Source organism: Macrotis lagotis, chromosome 2, assembly GCF_037893015.1.
Source record: "Macrotis lagotis isolate mMagLag1 chromosome 2, bilby.v1.9.chrom.fasta, whole genome shotgun sequence".
NCBI lineage: Eukaryota > Metazoa > Chordata > Mammalia > Peramelemorphia > Peramelidae > Macrotis > Macrotis lagotis.
Window position 1 is genome coordinate 95,496,240 of NC_133659.1, and position 16,419 is coordinate 95,512,658.

At 32.4% G+C, this 16,419-nt stretch overlaps 1 protein-coding gene across 4 annotated transcripts in view; it reads right to left on the reverse strand.

Moving 5' to 3' along the window:
- The window catches only part of DENND1B (DENN domain containing 1B), a 365,288-nt gene that overhangs the window by 13,912 nt on the left and 334,957 nt on the right, over positions 1 to 16,419 (reverse strand). The window lies entirely within an intron of this gene.

Here is a 16,419-nt window from a genome sequence, read left to right on the forward strand (position 1 = left end):
GGAATCAATTACATAATCGCAGAGATCACATTCAGTCATAGAATAATTTCATTACAAATATGGACAAAAATCTCAAAGTACTACCTATACTATAATTTTCTAAGGGTCAAAAACATTTTTAACCATAAAATATCAACCAGAACTCCTTGGACCACATCAAACTACTCAAAACACAGAATAGCATGGTGGGGACTAGAAGATTTTCTTTTAGAATGCTAAAAAATCAGACAAGGAGTTAGGAACAAGCACAGATTGCTCAGTGCAAAAAAAAAGAGGAAATGAAATAAAAAAATTCTTTAAAATTTTCAAAAGGGGGATGGCTAGGTGGTACAGTGGATAGAGCACTGGCTTTGGAGTCAGACACTTAATAATTACCTAGCTGTGTGGCCTTGGGCAAGCCACTTAACCCCATTGCGTTGCAAAAAATAAAAATAAAAACTAAAAAAAGAGAATCTTTAAAAAAATTTCAAAAGGAATATTATAAATTTTTTCAAAGTTCTGCTAGATATTGTGGCATAATAAATGCAGCTGCAAAAGCTATCAGACTCTTAGACAAATCTTCCATTGCCTAAATACCCTACTGTTTGCCATTATTTAAGCTTTTAATTTCTGTCTTTTCTACATTGTGAAGTGTGTGCTATTTTTTCCATAAATTTTATGAAAAGAGAGGCTCTATTTCCCTCCTAATCAGATTTATATTAGTCTCTTTGTTTACATTTATTACAAGAAACAAAGCCCCAAACCCATTTTTGTTGCTTTCATAGAGTATAACAATATCAGAAATCAGCATTAAATTCAATGTTTCCAGAAAATAAATTATGCTAATTTTTAAAGATGACTTCCTTTTTTTTTTTAAAGAGAGAATAAAGAGGTCAGATCCTAGTTATAAAGTCACAAGCTCCCTTGGCCTAAGAATATTATATATTCTATTCTTGAATTTGTCACATGTTTGGGTGACTTTAGATAAATATCTTTTTTAAGTTCTCTATGGAATAACTAATCATTAATTGTTTTGAGTGACTTCCTGAATTTTTGAAATATGATGATATGCTGAAGAATATGACACAGAATGTGGATGCAATTGTTCTACCAAGGAAATAGATGACAACCTTTAACCTCAACAGAATTTTTCAAATTTTGTTGATGCAGATAGAAGCCCGGACTTGAAATTAGGAAAATTTGAATTTAAATCTAGACCTAAAATGATTAGATGTGTGCTAATGGGCAAACCACTTAATCTAATCTCTCAAGTCTTAGTTTTCTCATTTATAAAATGGGGAGGATAATAACCATTACCTCCTAGAATGGCTGTGATGATCAAATGAGATAGCCTAAGTTAAGTACTTTTTAAATCTTAAAAAAGTTAGCTATTATTACAAAAGTTATGATGATGCAAAACCGGGTTTTTTGAAGCCATCTAAGAGGTGAAGGAAGGTAATGAAATGGTAGACAAGCACATAGAAAATCCTGCTTAGTTGGGTTGCCTGCTCCTTTTGTACTTGGTTTGTTTTACTAAACAATACATAAAAGCCCTACAGATGGATTTCAGTTCTCCTATTACCAGAAATTGAGGATGCCCATAACATAAAACACCAATGATCAATTGTGGGCTTAGCTGTTAGACTTGGACAAGAACTAGACCTAGGATTTCATTGGAATAGGGACCCTCCCCCCAGTATGAGTCAATACATTCACTATAACTTATAATCTTAAAGAGTTTCTAAGACCATCTAGAAATGAAATAAGTAATCAGCACAAAGTCTTGAAGAAAGCAGATGAGATGAAGAACTCATTCCCATGAATTTCTGGCACTCAGGATAGTTCTCTGCATTATAATAATGGTTCCTCTACTACTGGTAGAACACTTGGAATAGTGTCATTTAATCAGACTATGTAAAAGAGAGTAAGGACCACTGATGCTTAAGACAGGATCATAAGACAAAAGTGATATTTCATTTTTCTTCCTAGTTCCAGCATTAAGCACTGAAGCTTCAAGGAAACCTCTATGACCCAAGTTTTAGATGCTGGAAGCATGGCAGGAATGGAAAGGGTTAAGAAAAGAAGCAGCTTTGGAAAAACCTCAGGAGGAGGGACGCACCATGCAGCTTGCATTCTGGGGTGAGAAGAGCTAAAAATAATTCGTGTACTCATCCATCCTTCATTTTCTCACTAGCTATAATTTTTGGTTTTTGACTCTACCATCATTCCCTCTCCCCTTACCTTTTCCTTTTCCAAAACAAAGCTCATTAACAGAAAATTCATATTATGAATACTGCTTCAGCTTTGGTACTAAAACCTCATCAGTATCTTCAGTCACCTCTGACCTTCTGATTACCTGACTAGAGAATGAAGCAAAAAATTCTGCCCCAAAGTTTCCTTTCATGAAGGGTCAGAAACCAAACCAATTTTTCATTTCATATCAAGCTTAAGTCTATGAAGAGTTTGGAGATGGAGTGATAGGAGACCAGGCCAACAGTACTGGGCAAAGTAAAGTTGAGAAGATGGCACAGCTGCTTGCCAGGTGACAGTCAGAAGAATTCAAGAAATCAAATTGTACAGTTTCTCTAAGTAAGAATTCAAATTTTCTTTGTGCTATTTATTACCTAAGTAACCTTGGTCAAGTCACTTAACCTTTCAGCTTTCAATTTCCTCATCTGTAAAATGTGGAGATATGATTATATGACCTCTAAGGCCCTTTTAAACTTTAAATTTACAACTCAGTGATCCTATGATTAGATTATGTTTAAGGTTTCTTTTAACTCTAGAATAATATGAAGAATCTTTAGATTCTTCTGATTTTGATTCTTTAGATTCTGCTTATAAAAATCATATTCTGTATTAAAATGTAAGTATATACTCTGATAACTAACATTTTCTCAGTGATAATACTCGATTATCAGGAACTCTGAAGTTCTGCCATTGGAAGTAATCTGAACATAGTGTTTATACTATTCATGCCAAATAGTGAGGTATAACAGAGCATTGAGAGACTAGACTCAAAAAGACATGAGTTTGGATCTTGACTCTGACTCATGAGCTGTGTGATAATAGGCAAATTATAACTTCTTTGTGCTGGTTTCGATATATATATAAAATGGGGATAAGAATATCTATGCCATTTTTCTCAACGGGTTTTATGAGATTGAAATGGAATGATGAATACACTTTAAAGCACTATCTAAATATCAAATATTATGACTACTTATCCTAGGACTATCTTCTATTATTGTTTTTATTTTATGTTATTCCAATTAAACTGCCAAGTTTTTGAAGACAAGAACTGTCTTAGACCTTAGTTAGTCAAGATATATTTTTTTGATAATAACAATGACAGTGTTTGAGAAGTAGAATGAAAGACACTGATAAGGGATACTAAAGAATCTGTTGGATTTTTTAGCTGACTGACAATAAGAGGTGAAAGATAATTAAAATTTCCTTTTAGTTCCAAATTGAGAAATACCATTTTTGGTTTAAAAAAATTAAGCTGGTTTTCAATATACTTCATTTTGGAAAATAGATGAAATTATGGAAAAAATAGTTTAATAGTTATATATGATACAACTTCATATAAAAAGGTTTTATAAAATTAATAAAAACTTATTGACTGATTTACTTTAATAGTTAATAGTTATATATGATACAACTTCATATAAAAAGGCTTTATAAAATTAATAAAAACTTATTGACTGATTTAGAGAGAAATTTTTCATAAAATCTATTAATTATATCAAAGAATGATTTTTCTAATGTTGAAAAAATTGGAACTTATTCTGGAACATTAAACATTAATTAATGGGTATTTAAAAAATTTGACTAAAAGACTCATTAAATTGGAGACTAAAGGTAAAACTGTTAGAAACAACTTAAAAGATAAGGTTTGTATACTTTATGCAAATGCAGGAAGCACCTTTTCATGCAATATGTAATGGTTTGGATTCTTTCTCTTTTCAATGTCAATTAAAAAAATTAAAAACAAATGTATTTAAAAACAGAAAGAAAAATAGGGATGGGACTACTTCTGTCAGATGAAATGTAATATGAAGTGCTCAGAAAAGTGGGAGGATCCCCAAGAAATATGATGACTTTTTATTCATTTTTTTTTCATTTCAGTCTGACTTTTGGTTCACTGTTTAATTAGCCTAGAGGACTCTTTTTAGTTTCAATCCTTAAACTTAATTTATAAACTGTGATTCAAATAAAGTAGAAAATCAACAATATCTTTTCATAAATCCTTCAAAATTGAGGATAGATGATAAACCTTAGACTATCTATTCTACATCAAACCAAGAGAACAACTAAACATTTAAGCTATCTCAAAAATATAGATTTGTTACATTCAGTTTCTTGTAGGTATCATAGACCAGTGAGTTTTAACCAATGGCATGCTATGGGTCTTTAATAGGTATCATAGCCTTCCCTTTTTCAGATCATATCCTGTAAAGTAAGAAATAATTTCAGATGGCAATGGAAAGTCTTCTTATATCTACTATAAACTGGTTATAAAGTACCTGAAAAACACTATTTTAAGTAGCAAGTATCTAAAAATATAAGGACATAATTTCAAAACTGTTATTTTGTCATGAATGCTAATGATTGAAAATATCAGTTTTACTACAATATTACAAAGAAAAACTTTCAAGGCATAAGTCATTATTGATCAGTGTTCACATAATTAGTTTAACAAGATATTGGATAAAGTGCCTGAAAAGTTAAAAAAAATCACATAACCCTTCAATAAATGGCAAGATAGTTGCAATTTCACTTTTGCTGACAATGTTTCAATATTTCAACGTTTAATAAGATTTCAAAACTCATCTGCTGTATTTTCAGTAAAATGCGAAGTTTAGTTCACTTCCACTTAACAGTTTGAATACGTCTCTTCAAGATAATTAAATGTCAATAAAGATTAACAATAATTAACTATAATAACTATTCTTTAATAAACTTTTATAACTAAAATTTAGAAAGTTACATCATTCAAAATGATAAATATTTTATTTATACAATGTTCAAAGTTTAATACCATTTAAGTTATAGAATATAAAAGCACAAATGTGAGAAAAGACCTTAGAGATCTTATAGAGACTAGCTTCATTTGAAAGTTGAAGAAATTAATCCTAAGAAATAAAATGAGTTCCCTAAAATCACATAGATCATAAAACAAACTGACTGTCAGTCAGTGAACCTAAGTTTGATATTTCTGGATATAGTGAAAACTTAAAAATTCTTTGATAATTGTTTCTTGTTTATATTATTGAGTTTAGAAAGACTTTTTAGAAATATCTTTTTAAACTTCCAAACTGTGACTCAAAACAAAGGGAAAGAACACTAATAACTGAAAAGTTTCCTTAAAGTTCCGGAAAAAACCACAGACATATTGGTCTTTGTTTGGAGTTATGTTATACTAAACTGGTTGAACATTTAATCCTTAATCTAAAAGAAAAAAAATACTCTTTATCCATTACAGCTAATCAGTAATAAAATTCATTGGATTATTCTTGATTGTCTCTTAAATTTACTTTTTCCTTTCTATTTTACAATCATTCTAATTATGTATATTTTCATATATGTATCTACACAATTACTATTCTAAACCCTCCTCCCTTTGCAAACTTCCCAAAGTACATCTCAGTTGAGGATATTGCCTCATATTTTAACCAAGAAAATCTAGAACTTTTTGCCAAGAGCCCCATCTTCTTTTCTCCTCTGCTTCTCTTGATATCATTCTCCATTATTTCCTTCTTTACTTTTATCTCCCTCGAATCCATCCCCTTATGTCCTCTCTAGTAGGTTACTCCTACTATCATCCCCTCTTTCCCTCTAATCATCAATCTCTTCCTTTGTGACAGCTCCTTTTTGTTGTTTACAAATGCGTCCTATTTAGTATTCTCTATTCTTTAAGAATTACTAAATGGGGGCAAGCTAGGTGGCGCGGTGGATAAAGCACCGGCTCTGGAGTCAGGAGTACCTGGGTTCAAATCTGGTCTCAGACACTTAATAATTACCTAGCTGTGTGGCCTTGGGCAAGCCACTTAACCCCATTTACCTAGCAAAAACCTAAAAAAAAATCCCACATCCCTGCTAGCTATCACTTCTCCATTTCTCAAACTCATTGGGAAGTAAATTAAGAAAGTTGTTTACATTTTGTGACTCAATTTCTTTCATCTCCTCTCAATCTCTTCTAAACATTATTAAATCTGACTTCATAACTAAGCTAAACTGACTCTTTCAAAAGTTACCAAGGAAGATTAAAGGGAATAGTAAAAGAAAACAGGGAGAAGAGAAAGGAGGCAAAGGGGAAGAGAAAAGGGGAGAGGGATAAAGAGGAAAATGGAAAGGAGAAAGTGAGAAGGGGAAGGGAAATTTATAGAGTACATCCTAGGTACATATAATTCCATAAATTTACAATTTATTTTTTGTCATTAATAGTATTATATTATCTGACCCTCACAATAGCCCTGGGAGGAAGGTGCTGTGATTAGCCACATTTGACAGTTGAGGACACTGAGCCCAAAGAAGTTAAGTAACTTGCTCAGAATCACACAGCTAGTCAGTCTTTGAGGCTGGAGTTGGATTTATGACTCTAGACTCCATCTCTATCAATTCCATCATCCCTATTCCAGGAGAGGGCACCACCATTGATGACTTCCTCAAACTTTCAGCAGTCATATAAGTCTCTACACCTTGTTCACCCTACACACACACACACACACACACACACACACCCTTTTCTCTCAACTCTCTCAATTAAACTCCACTTAGGCACTCAGCACTTTTCATCTAAACTACCACAATAATCTTCTAACTAGTCTCCAGACTAAACAATCCCAATCCCAATTCCTTCAACTAATCCTTATATGGCATACACACACACACACACACATATATAAATATGTGTGTATATATATATATATACATATATATATATATATATATACATATGTATATATATTCATTCAAGGCCCTTCACCATTTTGGTTGCACTTCACTAGATGTTCTTCAGTCTATCAATTGCCTTTAAAAATTGTGATTTACAGAATCAATCAATCAAGTACTTACTAATGCTTATTCCATGTCACACACTATGCCAAACACTGGGGAATATAAAGATAAAGCAAAACATTCTTGACCTCAAAGAGCTTACATTCTAATGAAGACCTCATCTGAGACCAATATATCTGAACTTTACTGCAAAAACACATAGAGAGGAATAATGTGCAAAAATATTAGAAGGATAGCAGCCACATTACAAAGAGCTTTTCATAAAGAGGAGCTTATATTTGATCCTAAAGTTAAAAATGATCCACTGGAGTTCAACAGGTAGGGTTGATGGTAGTCCTCATAAAGTCTGATTTAAACTTTTGGAAAATCCTATAGATGTGATGTGACCAAGACAGACTGCAGAAGAAGTATGACCCCCTCCCCCCATTAGTGGAGGCTAGATCTCTAAACAGTCCAAGATCACACCAGCTGTTATCTCACACTGGCATATACTGAGCATATACTGAGCATGTTAATCCCCTAAGGGATGAGAGGAAGGAGCATTTATTAAATGTCCAATTATGTGCCAGTTACTGTGTTAAATGCTTTATAATTATAGATATTTTTTATTTATATATTTAGAAGTAGCTAAGACTTCCAAACCTTTTTCAGATAGCTTTCTAGTCATGCTTTCTCCTTCCTGTATCTGTCAACTTTGTGATTTTGTATTTATCCTTACTGAATTTCATGTTAATTAATTCCAATACTCTAAAGTGCCAAGGTCTTTTTGGATCCTGAACCTAACATCTAGTGTATTAATTATTCCTCTTCATTTTAAGCCTTCTTCAAATTTGATGTCTGAGACATCCATGCCTTTATCCAAATCATTGATAAAAGTATTAAAACCAAATATGGATTCCTAGGACATTTCACAAATTGACAGTGAACCATCAACAATTACTCAAGTACAGCCAGTCAATCAGTTCTGACAATCTATTTTTATCACCTAGTATGATACCTTATCAGAGAATTCCCTAAATTTCCTAGTTTAGTAACACTGTCCAAAAAAAAAAGGATAAAGTTAAATCTGGCACAACCCGTTCTTCATGGAGCTATGCAGACTTTTTTTTTTAGGTTTTTGCAAGGCAAATGGGGTTAAGTGGCCACACAGCTAGGTAATCATTAAGTGTCTGAGGCCGAGTTTGAACCCAGGTACTCCTGACTCTAGGGCCAGTGCTTTATCCACTGTGCCACCTAGCTGACCCTATGCAGACTTTTTAAAAATTCATTAATTTAAAAATCCATTAATTAAATCATCCATTAATTCTTTAATGAGCAATTCTACAATTGTTTTAAAAATGGAAGTCAATTGTCCTATTGTTTGCAGTCCTTTCTATATTAGGGCAGTATTTGCCTTTATTCAGTTCTAAGTAACTCTTCTGTTTCCTCCAATCTTTGAAATATCACTAGAAATGACTTGATAATCTTATCTATCAATTCTTTTTAGCACCTATGGGTATCTAAAATTCAAAGTAATTCGTGCTCTTTTACTATTGCCTTATTTATATTGGTATCAAAGATCAGTTATCCATTTTTGTCCTAGCATCACCAGTGTAAAACCAGAAGTGCCTTCATCATCAACTCAAGAAGGAAATTACTGACCATCTTTCTTCTCTCTTGGTTTTCAGCATCTATCTGAAGATATTATCTGACTTGTCTCTTGAGCAATGATACCCCCTGAGTTCCAGATAAGACTTCTCTGTCTAGAGGTTATCTCTACTTTGGGTGCCCTACTAATACTTTAAAATTAAAATTAACTCACACAATATCTATTAAATTGTGTTTCTCTCTCAGTTGTTCATTCTCATGTCTGAATTTAGGGCACTATCATTCATCCAGTCACTCTAGATCAGGTATGTCCAACCTCCAGGATCCATTCTAGCACCATGAAGGTCCCCAACCACCATACACTGTTCCCTTACTCTGTAGCATTGGTTGTTATTCAGTAGGTGGTGTGGGTTGTATTGTATTGAAGGATGAGTATGAAATTCTTTATGGGTTCCTTGGGAGTTTTTTGTAGGGCAACATGACCAAAGTAAGTACTTAAAAAGTGAGACACCCCTACTCCAGATAATGGAAAATGAAATTAATTTAGAAATATTCTTTTGGCTGAATGATGTTCCTAAAAACCTTTTATGACAATATAAGTTTTCAAGTGTTTATTCCAATTAAGTTTCTAAAAAGTATTTAAATTTTGCTGTGATCTTCTTTCATACAAACAAGTTTAATATAATGCCCACCAGAGGGCAGTCTCGTAATCTATAAGGTGAATTTTTGTACACATTTTTTTCCCCAACTTAATTAAAAGGAAATTCAACATTTGAGAAAAGAGATATCTGAACAACCTGCCTTCCAGAGAAAATAAAATGTTAACATTTTTGCTGTCAATATTCTTCAAACTAGGAAAAAGTTGTTTTTAGAATTAAAATCAGTTGAAAATATACTTAGAAAAACATCAGCTTGCATGGTGAAAGGTTGCTTGTTTTAGGACTATTAATAAATTATATTAGGTTCATATTTACTTTTCATATACATGATATATCATTCAACACTATATTATTCATTTTACTGAAATATTCTTTCAAGTGCTTCACTGGATGTTTATATCACATCAGACTAACATTTTAGTCTGAACAGCAGTTCCTCAGTTCAAAGTCAAATTAAAGAAAACACTGAGAACTCAGTGTTTCTGAAATCAGTAAGAAACCTGGTTTAATTGCTATACAATATTTATATTCAACATTCCACTTTTCTAATTATCTTCTCCTCTTCCTTTTGTCCTGTTGACCTTGATTCTGCTCTAGTACTTGGAACCCACTCACCTTCTTCCTGACCAGAGTTGGTAAGCAGCTACTTTTCTCTGTAGATAATGATTAAATATTATTGATTCCATTTTAATATTCTTGATTCTTGATTAAATGAATGGAAAATGCTCTTCTTTAAGAAATGTTTCTCAAGAGAAGACAAATACATGATGATCTTTTCTTAGAATTGTTTTATGTCCTTAGCATCATTCACTCTATTCAATTTATTTCAATAATAAGCTAAATTCCTAAGAAGAAAATTATGAGTACTAAAAATAAACATATTTTAGTTTTTCTCTTACCTATTATAATCCCTAAAACAGGGAGATTTAGCCAATATGTATTATGTTCTCAGAAACATTTCTTGTTTAGCATCTTAAATCTGATATTATTGAACACTAAAAAAAGTTTGTACATTGGCTCAGTTTTATTGCTTGTTTCTTCGATACTTTACCAAAAGCTACTCACATCCAAAATGTATCTTTAAAACATACTTTATTAACATATTTCTAGAAGTGGCTACCTAAATTATTGTCTACCATAATTAATTATATCTCTTAAGAAAAAAAGGCATATTAGATTTTAAAATGAATACCTATGTATCATGCTATACCTAGACTATCCATAACAATGATTTTCAAAGTCACTAAAACATTAAGATTACTAAAAAATAGTAGTTGCTTAAATTTACACTGCTACTCTGTATAATGGTTTTACATGGAAAAATTAAAAATTACATTTTGTGGTAAAAAAGATGCATCTTTTTGGATTTACCTTGGCTAAGTGGAAGTTTGTGTATATATACACATATAGGAAATTGTCAATTTTTAGGTTAGCAAATGAGCATTAAATGAATTATTTCATTTGCTCACATCTTGAAATAGAAAGCTATAATCTATGGTTATAAAGGAAAGAAAACATAATTATTACTGGAGCACTAATATAATGTTATCTTAATTTAATTTTTATATACTTTTCCTGTTTGTAAAGAAAAGTAAATAGGTATGTGTATGATGCAAACTGCTACAGTCAATATGCAAAATGTTTAGCATATAATAAAAACAGACTTAATTCACCATTTATATTGGTTTTGCATATTTAATTCACTGGAGAGATTTTAAAAAACTGAGTGGGATTTTTATTAGTCCAAGAAACGAAATAGTTAACAGAAATATACATGCCAAGTTTTAATAAGACTTAACAATGAAAAGCTTCAATTCTTTACTTTCACTAGATTTTGCTGTGGTTTTCTCTTGCTTAGGGCAATCCATCTGTTAATGTTGATTTGCAGTTCAGTTAAGCTCCCTTGCTTACTCACACTAACATGCTTTTCTTATACACACACACACACAAACATACATACACATATCCATATACATTTACATACTGTTTTCCTCTCTCCCATAAGAGCTAACTAATCTAAGGAAGAGTAAGCAATATTAGTTTCAGATTAACTGCATGCATAGTAAGAGGTATTTCCTTTCTAGAAAATGTATTTTTCAAATGCAAATTAAAAAGTAAACATACTCAAACTATCATTTCACATAAAAGACAAATTATATAAGGTTTCATAGAACTATCATGATTCATTTCAATTCACTGTTCATTTCACTTTTTAAAAGAAATTTCTAAAAGAAGGTATATTAGCAAATATTAACTGTTAAAAAATACTCTATACTGTAACCAATGGCAAAATTCTCACAAAGTCCAAATGGCCCTATTTTCGATAAAAGTAAAGGAGGATCCTTTCCCTGGAGTCCTGTTAGGCTGGGGCTACAGTTGGAACTGTCATCTTTGCAAGAAAGGGAAAAGGGCTGGGTTTTACAAATGTGAAGCCTAATTGGGAAATCTTTGTGGCTGTCCCCTTGACATTTATTTAAGCCTCATCAACAAAATGGAAAATAACTGTACTAATTAGCAGACCAGCACACAAATTATTATTTGTTGGAGTGGAATGTATATTCACATTCTGTTCTATAGATAAGCCAGTAATAAAAAGGGACTTTTAACACAAGACATATTTAGCTGTTTCAGGATATTTTATAGCACTTGGTATATAAAATTTTCAAAATTCATTTTAACTTTAGAATACTTTATGATTTCAAATGGTCATATTCCAGTCTTTCTAAAATACAAATAAAAATTAATCCACTGGAAAATCTCAAAGAAATGTTGATGAATTATCCATATCAACTATGAATACATTTCTAACATGACTAGCCACATAAGCTATAAATGAGAATGAAACAGGCCAAGGTTATTTCTTTGGTTAAAAAGATATAATAAACAAAAATAGATATCATAATATGGTTTATAAAGTATTTTAGTACTTAGAAAATCTTTGTTTTCCCCAGTGTAGAAAATCCCCTCTACAAAGCAGATGACAAACTATTTCTTGGCAGGAATTCTTGCAGTTCTGTGATGAAATAAGTGATTACTTGGTGGCCATCTTTCTAGTGAAGAACTTCTTAACGTATCTAGACTTATCCTTGAATGAAGTCATTATAACCCATGGTTGGGGCTATATTTGAATCCTTTAAATCTATCTTTATATTCCATTGGCAAAACCTTGAAGCACTTTAGTCATCTCCATGATGAACTACTGGAGTAGAATGTCAATTCTCATATATTCAGAAATGATTAAGTTCAATTCCTTCATTTCACAGGTAAGAAAACAGGCTCAGGGAGATGAAGTGATTTATGGCTGAGACTAGGAGTCAGAACTCTTGGCTTCCCTAACAGAAGGTATACACGGTCAAGGAAATGAACAAGGAGGGAGAGTTTGCTGGTCTCGCAAGACTTCCCACATTGTTCTCCCTTCTCTCCTCTACCACAATCCACACACATGATAGCTAGGCTTTATGCCTTCTCTCAAGGGTAGCTAAATGGCATAGTGAAAAAAGAATATCAGGTCTGGAGTACTTGAGTTCAAATCTGACCTCAGACAGTAGCTCGGTTAATCTCATTGGCCTCAGTTTCCTCATCTGTAAAATGAGCTGCAGAATGAAATCACAAACCACTCCAGTATCTTTGCCAAGAAGTCCCTCAATGGGATCTGAAGAATGGGACATGACTGAAACAATCGAACAATCTACCTTTATGACTTCTGATTAGATATGAATTTAAAATATTAAGAATTGTGAGGAGAAACACCTAGTGAGATTTTCCCTGTCCCTATACTCAAAGGTAGCCCAATGTGCATCTTATTAAAATATGATAATGATATTCCACACTATTATAATGAATATTACCTTATGTATGGAAGATTCTAAAGGACAAGTCGAGTACAGAGCAAAGAGAGTTGGATATGGATTGAAAGTATCTGAACTGAACAAAGTTCTGCTTTTTTTACTAAGTGACTGACTCTCCATAATTTATTTTACTCACTGGTAAAAGGAAGTGGCTGGGCTAGATCAGGTGTCAAATATTAGCAAAAGATCTATAGCATTCCCAAATGTGGTCAAATCAAGTTAAAAACTAAATAAATATGTGGCCTGCAGGGATCTTAGAAACTAATTAATGGCTATTAGTTAAATTTGAGTTTGACACCACTGGGCCACATGATTTCTAAAGTCCTTTTATACTCTTAAACTTACAATCTTATAACCCTAGACTTTCTTTAGGGATGTTTAGGCTAACAAAAGCTTCATAAGAGTGGGACTTAAGATAGCACTGTAGTGAGATGGTTTCTTCATTCATTCACCATCTGATACAAAGCAATGTTATTTCCTAATCCAGTAAGATTCATGTGCAGAAGATGAGACCAGGATCTAAAATTTATATTACTACAGAATACACTTAATTAAAAAAACACATTTCCTTACCAGTTAATTATTTAGGTGCAAAGAGACAAAACCTAGCCATAGTAGACTGTCTTTACAGCCCACAAAGGCACTACATATATGTGTGTGTGTATGTGCACACACACACACACACACATATTTAATGCAATTTAAGTGACTTGCCCAAGATCACACAGCTAAGCTATTATTAAGTGTCTAAGTTCAGATCTGAATTCAGGTCCTCCTGACTCCAGGACTGGTGCTCTATCCACTGCACTACCTAGCTGCCCCAACTACCAGGCTATCCTTGATCACAGTCATTAAAGTAATTCATAACTAGACTAAAACTTGACAAAAATAGTTTAATTTCTGCCATTGGTCTGCTCAATACTTAATACAATACAAATTCAATATCAGATCATTTTAGTCAGCTAAGGTTCAGGAAATAATCTCTTCCTGAGGGGAAGGAACAAAAGATATTATTCTTTGCCTAGTATTAACTAGTTTTAACAGAAAATTTACTAACTATAATAATAATAACTATGTTTCTCAGTATGCATCTTCAATTTCATTGCTGGTTCCAACACTACTTAGGTAGTTAGGAAAAAGTAATGTGATTAAAGTCCAGCTCTTCTTATGAACTTTAAGGATATAGATGTGAGAGGGCTGACACTTCAATATGTAGCTGTCCTGGTTAATTGAAGGATCTCAAGTCCACACCTAAAGGAAGTGAATCTCCTTGTTCTGTAGAAGAGACTTGGGGGGTCATGAGAATTGCAAAAGTCCTTGGAAAGTTATCATTTATTGGAAAGATTTGATTTATTTTGGGAGCCTGGAGACAGAACTAGGAAAACTGAGTGGAAGTTGTGTAAGAGGAAATTTAGAATTTAGTTCAAAAAATATATTTTAATAATTAAAGCTAATAGTAAAATCTTAAATAGGATTTAATAGCAATGAATGAAATTTGAGTTATATTATATCACACAATAGAAAGCCATCAAATAGATTCAGATTCGATAAGATAAAATAACTTGCAATGTGCTTTGCAACCTAATTTGATTTTCTTCATTAAAGTAAAAACAGGGCTTACTAGAAGATATAAATCAGTAATCTTCTTTTACAAGTAAAATGTTATAAAAATGTAAAATAAGAAGATAATAACTACATGATAGTTTAGTGACACAGAAGCATTTTTCCTTACTTGCCATTTCTAACATATTTCACTGCATTTAATTTTTATTTTTCATTTTAGACTCTTTTAGGGGTTACAAAGAAAATTTATTTTCCACATTTAACTGGTTTTGTTAAAAATAATTAAAAATTAATCACAACGCAAAGAATGAATACAATCCAAATGGCATTTGAAAATTATATTTTTGGATATATTAAAAATTAATATAATTATTATTGAAGATTAAAGCACCTGGAGACCTAAAATAGAAATGACATTCTGGTAGTGACATGGTCAACTATAGAATGAATTAAAATCATGTTTCTACGTTACCATTTAGTAAATACTATTCAATAATAGTTTAAGATGAATTTAATAAGCACATGCTATTTGACAGTAAGTTTGGTAAGCAGCCAAATTGAAACAGTCCTTGCCCTTGACGAAGTTAATATTGGTGCACTCAATAATATATTTACTTGAAGGACTTAATACACACACACACACACACACACACACACACACACACACATAATGTTATTTTAATCAAATCCAATGCACATAAAATCTACATTTATACAATAGATAAATTAGAGAACAGGTGATACCCTGGGCCTAAAATTAAGAAAACTTCAGTTCTAATTCAGCCTTATATGCTTAATAGCTGTGTGATCTTGGGGGGAAGTTACTTTACCTCTGCCTGCTTGAGTTTCCTTTTCTGTAAAATAAAGATAATAATAGCATCTACCTGCTAGAGTTATCATGAGGATCAAATGAGATAATCATAAAGTACTTAGCACAGATGAGAAAAATGAGGCAAACAGGGTTAAGTGACTTGCCCAGGGTCACACAACTAGTAAGTTCCTTGAGTCTTTCTGACTTTCTTCACAATCCTCTATCCATGCTGGAGATTAGAGTACAGGGTACTTGGGGGAGAAGTAGTGGAAACAAGATCCTAAAATTCATGCTGGTACAGGTAGTTTTTCCATCAAAGGATATTGAAATTGTCCTTAAGATTTAACTGGTTCAGGGGATAAAGGATCTGCCTTGTAGTTTTCTGGTGGTTTCAGTACAAAAACAACTCAGAGAGAAGGGTTGGTCCTCCTTCCTCATTCCTCTAACTGAAGATTAGCAAAATAATCAAAACTATGATAGAACTGCAGCCAACTGAATCAAGGCTTTAGCCTTTTCTATGCTCTAGTCAATAAACATTTATTAGGCATCTACTATGTAATAAAATGTCAAGGATTCAAATATAAAAAAAAAAGACAATCTTTTCCCTCAAGAAGCTTGTAATGTAATGCAGATCTTAGTAAGGTAATATGAATGCCCTATTCCAGTTATGGTAAAGTAAATTTCCTATTGTCAAATGATGAATAATCTATAAATGTCTCATTTTGTTCCAAACATCTCATTTTGTTTTAGATCTTTTCTATACTAGCCTAGTCTGCTCTTACTTCTTATATGAGGGAAAGGGACAAAGAAAAATGAGGAAAGACACCAGAGGAATTTTGCAGTAGTAAGCAGAGAGTAGAACTCTATCTAGACAGGTTTTACTTTGCCCCTAATCTCGCAAGATGGTTGATTTTTTTAGGAAAGCACACTGAATGGAAAGTTAGAAGAC